This window comes from Protomyctophum bolini (assembly GCF_963924005.1).
Source record: "Protomyctophum bolini genome assembly, chromosome: 1".
In the NCBI taxonomy this organism is placed as follows: domain Eukaryota; kingdom Metazoa; phylum Chordata; class Actinopteri; order Myctophiformes; family Myctophidae; genus Protomyctophum; species Protomyctophum bolini.
In genome coordinates, this window is record NC_137862.1 from 42,212,457 (window position 1) to 42,225,813 (window position 13,357).

Below are 13,357 nucleotides of genomic sequence, written 5' to 3' on the forward strand. Positions count from 1 at the left end.
GCTCGATTAGTGATGTTCAGTTATTTATGTCATCCCTGAAAAAAGATTCTTTGTTCCCCACTTACAATAAACTAACCCTGAACCCTAACCTATAAGGTATAAGTGGGGACCATATAACCTGGGGAACATAGGGATGACCCCCTGTAGAGGTTTGGTTGTCCCAGTATAATAGATCCTCCTGGAACTGAGGTTCACTCGACCATGGAACCAGCCCCGGCGTCAAATAGAGCTAGGATTGAGTGTCGGTCACACAGGTTTCTCCGTGGATCTGACTTCGTATAGCCTGGAAGGATGATAACTCTGTGTTTGGCTAGTTCGTTGCTAAGCCAACCAGCCAACAATATGGTGTATATAACTTCATCAGTCAGCGACTCAATCAGAAACATCTGCTTTTATAGGCCCAGCCCCTCCAAATAGACCAATTATTTGTTTACAAACATTGACACGCACCCCATACGTCCAGTGGACGCATGGGTGACTGTTTCATGTAATCATTTACCAACAGATCCCCAAAACCTGCAGTTGTTTTGGAGAGCGCTGGTTTCCGTCCATTCAATCTCCTCTTGTGCGTTGGCTATGGTGCACCCTAGCAAGATATATACTTCATCACTCAACGCCACGGTATTGCACACCGAGAACTGCTCATGTACACGCTCACATCGGACGTGTCTGCTATTCTCGGCCGTGCTCTGCGGGCCCAACTCGGCCATAGGGCAGGAGCCTATCTCCTGTTTCTGTAGCGTGAGGCAGCTTAATGTACAAGTACACACCCTGGCCATGACGCTAGTATGTCGCAGGACTTAGCCCCCAATCCAACCCTTGATGCTGACTGCCAAGCAGGGAGACACTGGGTCCCATTTTTCAGAGTCTTTGGTATGACCCAGCCGGGGATCAAACCCCGGCCTCCCAGTCTCAGAGTTCCGACCTCCCACAAGTCCACTGAGCTTCTTGTCGCGGGACGGAGCATAAATTAGGCTTGATGGGCTGCAGCTACTGAGCTACGCGAGCACGAACAGCTCCGGTATACTGTGATTATATTGCACTCCCTCCTGCCTTATGACAGCGACTGTAGGTGTGGTTTTGAGGACAACTGCTTTGAATTGTTATTATTGTTCACACACAACAGAAACTATAGCCCCATATGGTACCGCTCATACTGTAGCTCCAAGATGAGGTCCCACCGGATTGCCATTCAGCCACGTTTCAAAACCGGTGCATGTTTTCCACTTTACAATACACTTACCTTTTCCGCACATCGTATCCAAAAAGTAAAGATCGGATAAAGGATAAAGAACATCTAAGTGACGCGTTGAAACAAGCGTTTAAATTGCTTATTTAGTCGACCGGTTCCATGTATTGTAAGGAAGTTGTGGCCGAAGAGGCAGCATTATAGGGCCTCCCCTGGTCCAATGTTAAATTACATTTTCCAATTGACTTCAGTTCATTCGACATCTGACCAGGGGAGGTGCTAATGCTGCCTCTCCAGCAATTACCAAAAATACTTTAGACCTTTATCTGACCTTTACTTTTTGGATAGCCTACGATGTGTGGAAAAGGGTAAGTTTACTGTTTACTAAGTGGAAAACATGCGCCCATGCGCCTTTTTGTGGCAAAAGCGCTCAAACTTGATTACCGTTTCCTGCTTGATTTCCTTTCGTTATAACTTTGAATGTCAAATTCTTTATAAGCGTAATCTGTAACTGAATATTCTTTTTTTAAATGCTGTCTTTTCTTGAGTTATTATTACACAATACTTAGTCTGGCCCTTTTCAATCGGATTGAAAAGTGCAGAAATAACTAATGTAAACTCATTAAAACTAATAAAAATTAAACTAAAACCAAGCGTTGTCACAAAAATATAAACTGAAAACTAGCAAACCTGCTCTAAAACTCAAAACTATTATAACCTTGCCGTGAACAGCCAAATTGTTTAGAATGCAATAGCAAGAGTTCAACCTAGGATAATAGCCACCATTGGATCCAAAAGTCTTGCACTATCAACATCGGCACCTCAATCAATCAACAGCGCTACCCAGATTTACAGCTGAAGAAGGGGTTTGGGGTTCAGTTATTAAGTACTGCCATCTGTGTGTGTGTGTGTGTGTGTGTGTGTGTGTGTGTGTGTGTGTGTGTGTGTGTGTGTGTGTGTGTGTGTGTGTGTGTGTGTGTGTGTGTGTGTGTGTGTGTGTGTGTGTGTGTGTGTGCGCGCGTGTGTGCGTGCGTTCGTGTGCATCTACAAGTAAGCATGTGTGCACATGTGTTTTGTATGTGCAACATAGGAGCACTGCATGCTGCATATATAGTGAGCCCCTCCTCCACTTCTTACAACACATGGCCAATTATAACGTACAGTACATATCCAAACATAACGACAGCTATCTTGGCAGGGTATACCTCCATTCGAATCTTCCCATGAATAATAACAAAATATAAACAAAAAATATTCTGCACAACAACAACAACTGATTTCTGCTTACTATAAACCACTTAACCAAAGAGAAATATGTTTTTTTATTAGCCAAGCTTAAAACACATTGCATGACAATGTGTTATGCCCAACAATGGATGTCTGGGTTAAAGTTGTTAAAGGCGCAGTGAAACGGAAATGGTGAACAACTTGAAAATGGTGTTTCCACATGAAACACCGGTCTGAAGTTTCTGAACCAATCAGAGTGTCGCATCCCTTCAGGCGATGGGACGGTAGCTAGGGACGGTGGCTAATGCTATGCGCAACAGCGTGGTGTTGTTTGTTTATAAATCAGACGGTCGCCCAGCACAACCAGTTTACTGTTATGTGGCTTATTTCTACCCTATAATGTTTTCAGAAACATATTTTAGCGTGATGATTAAGTTGAAACCGAGTAATACACTGTCTGAATGTTATCTTGAATGGAAATAAAAACGGAGTAATCTGTAATCAGAAGCAGCTGTGTTGCATGGATGCGCAGACATGGGGAATTAAACATGTGAGCTTCATTTTTATTGGCTTTTATCGATGTGTATCTCTACACGTCATCACGCAGCACGTTTTCGTTTTAATAAATAAATAATACAATCGTTTTTATGGACCTTTGATATAAAAACACACAGAAATGAGAATTTTCCCATTTTTTTGGCATCCATTGTTAGGTATGCCCATATGATGACCACGGATATGGTCTAAAAGTGTGAAAAACTTATTTTTCATTTCACTGCGCCTTTAAGGCTCCAGGATGTGGAGCCACGTGAGCATTCATGCTCAAGCAGAGCGCGCAAATACTGTGGTCGTCTGCGTATGTATCATGTGTACATATGGTATGTACAGTATGGTATGTAATGGTCCACGTGAGATTTTGGGACAACCAGAGATAAGATCCAAAAGGGAAGCAATAGTTTTATTAGAAGTAAAAGTCCTGAATCCTGAAAAGTACAGTAAAGTAAAATTTCCACCGAAAGTGACGATATATATGTCCGACAAATACGTGCAAATATGTGCGACAAATATTTAATGCTGGGGGAAGCCTGCTCTCAAGATCTCTGAGAGAGAACGCAAACTCTTGGCATGACTGCAGAAAAAATACAATAAAAATAAATGATATTTCTGTGTTGGCTCCCTCCCCACCAACTAGTACTAAAAACACTGGTTACAAGCTCTTCTTGACATGATCACCTGGTGTAGTCATCAGCCAGGATTAATGGGGCCAGAGCACAAACATTGGAAATGTGGAGGAATGCCACAAAGGATGTTAAAAACGGACTGCCAAGGTGAGAGGAGATGAAGTTCCCACACCAGGTCTTGAGCTCCAAACTTTATTTCATATACAATGTTTCGACCCCTTTGGGTCGCGTCAGGCATGAAAACAGACTGCCATCATGAGTTTAAAGCCGGCTTGTTAAATATTTGTTTTACAAACCACTTTTTAAATTATGCATAATTATTTTTCTCCATTTATGTTTTTTTTTTTTTTACCCTGATCATTCTGTAGTTTAATTTGAATGAATACTGTATTCTGGTCTGACCATTGTATTTGTGTATGACATGGGAGGGCTGTTGAGATATACAGTAGGGAATGTGGTGGAAGTGAGGCGTTAAATGTACGCTATTATAATACTTTTGTGCTGCACCTACTGTACGTAATTTGACTCTAAAAATTTAATATATATTACATTAAACAACGGTGTGTCGTCTTCGACATGAAGCCAAAATTAACCTTTCTTATTTCCAAAAGATCGTAGACGTTACTTATCCCCTCCATGAATGCAGTGTATCCACATGTTCCTTTATCTCTATAATCACCTCATCACTCTTTACATTTACAGTATATCCAACTGAGTCTTTGGTGTTGCACATCAGTGGACATTCCTGTGTCCTTGTTGACACCCTATATGTTTTCTGGAACAGAACACTGACTCCAAGCACAAAGACCAATGCCTGCAGCCCTGGACCAGCACTGAGAAGCCATGGGGACAGAATACCTGCATGGATTCCAGGAGAGGGCTGAGTGAACAAATAACTTCAAAGAAGCAGAAGAAGAAGAAGAAGAAGAAAAGCAGGTGGGTGGAGAAGGGGGGAAATGATAAAAGAGGGACTGGGGGATAACTTGGCTGTTTGCTGAGAGGCCTCAGTGCTGTCCAGGTCCTGTTCCTCTTATAAACTCAGGCTCTGCCAGGGAAAATATTACTTTTCTTTCTGATTGAGAGATGATAGCGTTACGACCCATGTTGACATTTTGAATCTCCCCCTGTGTCCCATCTTGTATTTTACACGTACATGCATTTTTACTATATGTTTATCTTCAGCATTATTCCAGGACATTCTTTCTTTCATTGCCCGGGCTCTGGACACGGCCCCTGCAAGGTGTCCATATTGCCCATGGACACTGGAACACTCCATATTTGGGCATGGCTGACACAGAACTCCAGGAATAAAGGGAAGTAGGCCAGTGCCCAACGGGCACCGCCGTAGAGGCCCCACGGGCACCTCTCTAGTCTAACTATATACTGTATACAAATGCACCAAGTCTCTGTACGTACGTGTGTACGTACATCTGTAATCCACGTAACTCGAGCACCGTTCACCCCACTGACTTAAAATTCGACACACGCTTTCCACACCACCACAGGGAGTGCAGTACTCGCTGTGGAGTGTGTCGGATTGCCGGTTGCGTCAGAACCAGCACAAAAGCCTCTGCCCGCGGGCTCTGGACCTGATCACCCCTATATCTCCATAATATATGGAGCTGGCCTGTTCTGACATCATTCTGACATCTGCATATTTGGGCATGCCTGACAAAGGACTCCATATATGGGCATAAACGGACACAGACATAATATCTGGGTGGGGCATGCATTTCCAACTCTAAGACTAGAGTCTATTACAAATGGGCCTACTGTATGATAACAGATGTACGTCATGTGCCTAGCTAAAATGTAGCATTTTTAATCAGGCTGTATTATTATGCAACAGATGGGTGGTACAGTAGCTCTAGGCCTCTATCATCTGTTCACTGGATCTCCTCTGTACGAGAGCACGTAAACAGCATAATTGAGGAATAAACATGAGCCTCGCAGGCAGCGCACGAGTGGAGAGAAGCCGGTGCCAGAGAGACGCAGTGAGACTCGCCGTTGGCAGCGCCGCGTGGGGATGTTTTCACAGCACATTATGTTTGAGTACACATCAAACATTGCCGTGCACCACTCTTTGATTGTCTCCGGTGAGGCTGGTTTTTGACAGGTGTTAGACAAGTTCCCTGTGTAGAGAGAGGCACGCCGCACTGTAAATACACACACATAATGACATATCACATGCTTGGCAAACGTTGAGATGACAGAGACGTCCCCGAGACAGTGTTTATGTTGATGTAAAGTTTGTGGAGGCAACACAATAATGTGCCAGTTACAGCATAGTGTAATCCCATACATGCATGAATATTACAGTGTCAACTGCACTTCACTTCAGTTCATGAGGACAAATAAAAAGTCCTATTTTTTAAAAGGCTCATTGTATATTGTATGTTTATACTGTACATTGTTGATAAGTTTACATTTTGTTCCCCTTGTTGCCTTGTTTCTTTCTTCACCAAATCCAATCACTGAGGCCAGTTTTACACTAAGCAGACACGGGGCAAAATGAACACAGCAGACCACATTTAGTAAGTATTTTCTCCATGCCTATTATTACTGAACCATTCTGCATCTTCAATAGGAGGTGAATCCGGTGTCTCCAGCACCACGGTTTCCATTCGCTCATCATCTCCAGCCACAGCGACAGCGATATATATCCGTCCGTATTTTAATTAGCGGTAAAACCACACACTGCTGGGTCTGGTCACACACGTGCAATGTCTCCGTAGGACACGTTCTCCACCCATAGCCTACTGAATGCGGACGCTATGGGCACTAATCTCATCGCCCCTTCTGCTAGAATAACTCTGAGTACTTTCTTGGCAAAGGCGTCCAAGACTCAGGGGTTACCGCACGGTCCATCCTCCTGCGGGGTCCTTTCCATTCTGATTCAATCAATCTTTATTCCATCCGCCGCCAAAATCAATTGCGCCCGGCCAGGGAGAGGGATGCTTGGTTAAAGCATGGGGAGGTACCGTCATGGTTGCTCCAATGCTCCCTGCTATACCGCTCTATGTGAAACGCTGCTCTTAAACAGCTCCTTTACCCTGTCATGTCTCATATGACCTACAGAGATTGAGGTGTTTTTAGCGTTGTTGTAGGCATGTTAATGGGCATATACAGTACAATTAGGATTACCACTGGAGTTAGTTCTGTTTGTAGTTTTTTGGCCTAAATGTTAATATTATTCAATGAATTACCTTAAATTGAATTGCCAAATTACCGAATAGGATGATACACACATTCATTCATATTCATTGTTGTAGACATTCATTCATAAATGCATTGTTAATATAGCCTACAATGTCAGAAATGTTAAATAACAACATAGGGCATCATACACTGTCTGTTTCAAATCAAATTAGGCAGCCTTAAAGGCAAAATGTACAACCCGCTTCCAAAATGGTCACTTCTTCTCATCAACAACATCATGACATACAACGTATTCAGGTTCTTTTTTTATTTACTCTTACCTCTAATCTTATCATACTTTATGAGGAATTTGATTCCAAGCTATATATGGACAGGAAGACCCATACTAGTTGGATGCAGAGACAGTGCCTGTAATATGGAAAGGAAGACTTTAATGAATTGAATGGTAAGCCCCTCCGTCAAGCGAGAGCAGTTAAAATATCCTTTTCCCCTCACCGTCTCCCTCATGCTGCCTCTGCACACTTTGAACAGCTTGTAGTTTGGCCCCTGTATTCATTCAACCTCATTCCACTGATTAATACTGATTGCCGTCTTCATGGGATTCAGACCGACAAACCTGTGGCCAGGCCCCATTCCTCTATACCAGCCACTGCTGTGATCTCCCTCAACCTTTGAGTTCCCACCCTCGCCTGGTATGGACACATTGGCCTCCTCATCTTAGTGCACAGCATGCACCTGGCAGCTGAACAAATATGAGCACTACTTAATGAGTTCTTTAAGAGAGCTGGAAGTGGCATGGCGTTCACGCTCCACTGCCCAGAGGTATGAGATAAGCAATGGTGCAACAGTTGCTCCACTGTGTGGCCTGTGCTGATTTGGGTGTGGACCAGAACTGGAGCTAGAGAGAGGAAGGCTATATTTTGCCACATGGCTGCATTGTATGGCAAAGAAGATGATGTATCTTTCCGTTTAGAAAGCTATTATTATACCATCTTAAATATTTACCTAAAACAACATTATATCACAGAGTTGAATATGCAATTCAGTTGATGCACTTCATCTGAATGCATGATTTGTCCTAATATTGGCCTTTCATGTTTTTGGTCCATTACTCAACAACATACATGGACATATTTTAATTTTGTCTTCCCAGTTTTCTTCGGTTTTCTTCATCCTTCATCATTGTTATTCATGCCTGTCCATGTGTCCATCTCTCTCTCTCTCTGCCCATCTTCTATAGTTGACGATGATGTGAGCTGCAGGCGAAGAGGTCTCTTGCAGGGCAGGGTAATGACTGCCCCTGCGTTTAGCTGCAGTCCTCCCATAAGGAGAGGGGAGGGCAGATAGAAGAGGCCATTGGCCCTCGTCCAATACAAACACTGCCTTCAATCCTTAGCACAGAGCTCTCTGCCAGAACACGGGCTCTCTGTGAGGATGGAATAAAAGAGGATAGGAAAGGGAGGAGAAGACTTGATTAGGGAAACCTTAATGGGACTCCCCTGTCACATTGCATGGGCATCTGGGACACAGGCCAAAGCTTTATTCTGACACCGCTCTATAGTAACAAGGAGAAGGTGAGCAGCATGGAAGACACACTAACAGACTTTACAAAAACTCAATATTTCACTCAAGTCAGCGTGGTTACGACTACACCATGGGCAATTAGTCAGTAAAATAAACTCCGGGTGAGGAGACTGTTCAGTGCACTAGAGGCTAATGATTGCAGCAATTCAGGCTATAAGTAATCAGGGATATGGTATGTAAATCCACCAACATATTACCATTATCAGGCAATGTGATTACTCTGGGTTCTGTCAGTCTATGATAGTTTTATTTGACAAATGGCATAACAGAACGTTCCGCATTCATTGTGGCACAATCAGTATGTTATTCAGAGATTTGACTGAAACAGATAAAGGGGTATAATATGGAACGTGAAATTTCGACCACTTGAAATATAATAATTGTGCCACACGCTCAAGCAATTATAGAACTATTTCAAGTGTGGAGAGACGTAGACGGCTAATTTGGCCACATTGATTTCCTTTTCCTGAGTTTAAATGCAGAATGCCTGCACCCTCCAGTGAACAGTTGAAATGCATGGGGTGGCTTGTCGGCCCCTTGCAGGTTCACTGACAGCTGGGAATGACTGCAGGCCAAAGCATGGCCCCACGGTATTGGAACCTGAAACTATGTTCAATAATCAAATAGATAGTAAAGATATCATCGGGTCCAGACAGTTTTGTGGAGTTTAAAAAATGAGTTAAACTGTCCAGAGGAGTTAAGCTGAATTAATGACTCTTTGTTGTAATGTAACCATGCACTGTATTGTGCAACGTAGATTGTCTTTGGCCGCGAAAGTCAGTTCACTCCTACAGCAAAACCTTGAGATACAAGATAAACAGTGTCAAATGAAAAGGGGTGAATAGAGCGCAACTCAAGCCATGGTAATTGGTCATTTGTAACCCAAAGCCTGGCTCCCCCGGTGAGTGCAGTGGGGGAGAGTGATGGCGCGTGCTTGCTGCGTGGGCCCCAGTGTGGTTGGGTGCTTTGAGCCAGTACTACACCCCTCACTTGGCTTCCAGTATTGGATGCTTGATTTGAAGGGTGACCTTGAATGAGACCGGTCTCCCTCTCTCTCTCTCCCGTTCCTGCTCTCCTCCCACCTACGTCGTTCTCTGCCTCCCTCTGTCTGGGGAATGTGAGCTCTGCCAAGCCACCGTCAACACAGGAGCTTCTGAAGAATTACAAGCTGTCTAAACCAGGGCTGTCTCAATGAATGAAGCCACTGTCTTCAGTCCTATAGCCACTAACTGTCTTCAGTCCTACAGTGTTTTGCCTGCCTTTATACCCCCTCTGTTTCAATTGTGCATCCATCTGCATCCATCTGATACGGAGGGACGGTCGGTCATGCACGGCAGCATTGCAAAACTGTATTTCATACTCCCACCCCCGGTTAATACTACTACTACTACTACTACTACTACTACTACTACTACTAACTACTAATAATAATAATAATAATAACAATGCTATTCATTTGAATATATGTAATATGTGTGAAAACGCCACCTGGCATGTAGCCTATGTGGCCACACTGTTGTGATCCCCAAACTTTCACTCAGAAATATAAAGGAAACGGTTGGTGGTGGCCAGAAATCCCTCTCTTTCCCTTCTCCAAGGCCATTGGTAAAACAAAGGGCCCCGTTGGAATTTGGAAGGCATATAGCAGCTCCAAGGGCAACAGGGGATGTGGGGGTGAAGGGGATGAGGAAAGGCTAAGAGACCCACCCCAGCTGGCCCCAGTCCAGTAACAGATGGATCTGAGGCCGGCACAGAGGAGGAACGGGTCCATGTGGATTTGAAGGTAGCACAGTGTTCTGCGTGGATTTGAGATCCACCATACTGTATAGTTCCAATATGAAATGTAACATCTATACAATAGTCACTGTTAGATAGGAAAGCTTTCACTATCCCAGCTAGTAGCAGGGGAAACAAAACCTTGCCGTTAAGGTTTCCTGGTGAAGACGGAACATCGTGTTTCTTTTCCTCTTGATTCCTTTCAGATTCAATTGGATGAATTGATTATTCCAAACCGGCCTTTGACTAATTAGAGATAATTGACTAATAAAGGGTGTGATATGAGACCAAAGAACACTGGATGGAAGCAAGAGAGAGAGCTAGAGAGAGAGCTTGAGGGAGAGAGAGGAGAGAGAGAGAAAGAGAAGAAGAAAGCTGGAGGCCAAAGCCACAACACTGAGTCCAATAATGAAGAGGGCAGATAACTAATTCATGGAACAACCATAGACATTGGAAAATATGAGCGCATGATGACAAAATAATCGAAGGATGACAAAATAATCATAGTAGAGAGGAATCACCCTGAACAGCCCATAAAGTCCCCTAGCTTTAGCACATCGTATCTTTTAACAAGTCAGCTCTGCCATGAGCGAAAGGAGCAATTTCCATTTCTTTGGGCATAGCCCGGACTTAGATGGGGATTTACGTTTGGCTGTCAAGACTGAACATGAGAGCTTCTGTAACAAACCGAAGTAATTAACAGTTCACTTCTGCAGCTAAACCCCTTTCATTTAGTGTCCTGCGTGAGCTGCCTCTTCCCAGGAGTGAAGACCTTAACAAATGGCTTTAATAGGCAGGCCTTCATAATGTCTTCAGGGACAGTTCAGGGCTCTGACCACAGAGCAAATATGAGTAATTTGTATATGCGTCTTCTGGGAGCCGTAACAACCGCACTGGGAGGCATTACTTTATGTAATTACTTGAGAAAATATCTAAGGAAAACACATGCAGGGCAACGTCATGCCATGAAAGAGAAAGGCAGAGACAAAAGAGAGACAGAGCAAGAGAGACTGATATGAAGTGATCCATCCCAGACGGTGGTGGTTATAGGGTCCTCTGACGAGGGACTGTGAGGCAATCACGACGGCTCTCTGAATACGCCCGGCAAATTTACTCACATGGAAAATTAAGCAGAAACGCCATTCTGTCCCCCTAAAGACTTTAAGATATATGGCTGCTTTTGTAATTATCACGGGTCAGCTCCTAAATTGAGATATGTTCATATACCAACGATTCCGGCGTAAATCTTCTGCTGGCATGATTTACACCTAAATGACACGAGAATACACCAGAATAATTCAACAGCATGCTTGCACACTTGTGTGTTTTTCATGTTTGGTAATGAGCGTGCGTGCACACATGCACGTGCGTGTGTGCGCCCACACACGTGTATGCGCATGCTGCGCGTCTGCGTGTGCATATATATACGTGCGCCCTTGTGTTTTTTTGTGCATGCGTGCATGTGTGCAAGTGATATATGAGTTGTGGTAGGGTTGAGAGAACCCCGTCGACAGCTGCTGGCTGCCATTCACACCTGAGAGGGTCCATGTCCTGATGAGAATTAATGTACTCTGACATCCTTTGGGACTCCGGCAGCCCCCAGAGGGCCTAATGAAGAAATACAACCTTGCCAGAGAGAGGGGGCATATCAGAAGGCCCCCTCGGGCCCCAGGAGAGGGCATATATATGGAGGGCATTGAGAGACAAGGGGAGACACGGAAAAAAGATACTTGGCAATAGAATAGAGGAAAGACCACTTTGGAGCAAGGTCCCCCCCCCCCCCCATTTCTGCTAGCTCCTCCTATGTCCAGCTTTGAGGGTTTGTGCACACACAAACATTGTGTTAACACAAACTTTTTTCTTCCCTGATTTAGACACGTACACTGCAGAATGAAAAACCCAGTAGGACTGGACTGTGCAGCCTCAGGAATGTGAGTTAAGAACCCTTGCTTATGATGCTATACCATACAAATCATTATGCATCTCCGACGCATCGCATGTGGAGAGATGTTCATCGCCATGCTGATCTCCGTGGCAATACTAATTAAACATGTAGAAAAGGTCACCGTGCATATGGTTGGAAATAATTCACATGCTCATTAAAAAGGTAACATCAATCATATTTCTTAAAACTCACGAGGCTGGGGGGCAATTGTCTCGGGGTCACCTGCACTGACCTTGCCGCAAGACCAGCACGGAGAGAGGTGGTCCTGTAGGTCCGAGGGGTGAAGGAGCCAACCTCTCAGGGCCATCTGCAGGAAACACTGTTTAGGAATCAAATATTGCGGTCATTAGGCAAAATCTATATGGGTCCCATGTGGATTATTGTACACGCCCCAATTAAAATATGCTCCCTATTCAATGCTGCGGTGACTCTATGTAGATCTGCATGCAGGGAAAAGGTCAGCGAAGGGACAGATGGTAAAACACAATGCCATGTTTGTCCAGATGAGCCAGCTCCGGTCTCGATAGGCCGCAAAGTCGGGAAATAAAAAGGACTTCAGTGCTACAACATCAGCCTTCCTCTCCTTAAATCTCTCATCCTCTCTCTCTCTCTCTCTCTCTCTCACCCCCCGAACCCTGCATCCTTCCCTCAATCTGTCGCTTTGGAACAAAGAGACGAACATGAAGTTTCCAGTGCTTCACCACTCTTTGGCAGCGGGGTGACTTTCACCAGCGAGGTGGTGAGAGTTTCTAATCTCGGAGGAGGATGTGGTACCCAGAAATGAGGACTCATTATGAAGGCCTGACCACCAGAGAGAGAGAGAGAGAGAGAGAGACAGAGACAGAGAGACAGAGACATACAGAGAGGGGGACAGAAAAAAAGAAACACATTTAAAAAGAAACAAATTGAGAAAATAAATAGGGACAGGGGTCAAAGAATGGAGAAAACGTGAGTACATTCAACGGACCAATACGGAAGATTTTGGCTGAAGCATGGCGGTGCCTTGGGGCAGCCCGAGGCTATAGCAGAGCCAAGGGTCTCCCTTCAGGGGATCCATTTGACAACCAGTGCAGAGGACAGAGGACACAGGGACCCCCGCGCCAGAAGGACCAGCATCCCATGCATGTGTTACACACTTCAATGAATGAGTCCATATCAGTGTGGTTTGATTTTATGACCGTTTTACTGGACATCAAGGAACTGCAACAAGACAGTTAAACACACACAAAATGAGTGAGACACATGTTGTCCAGCTTATGCACCATCACCACATACAGGATGTACTGGCTTCCTCAT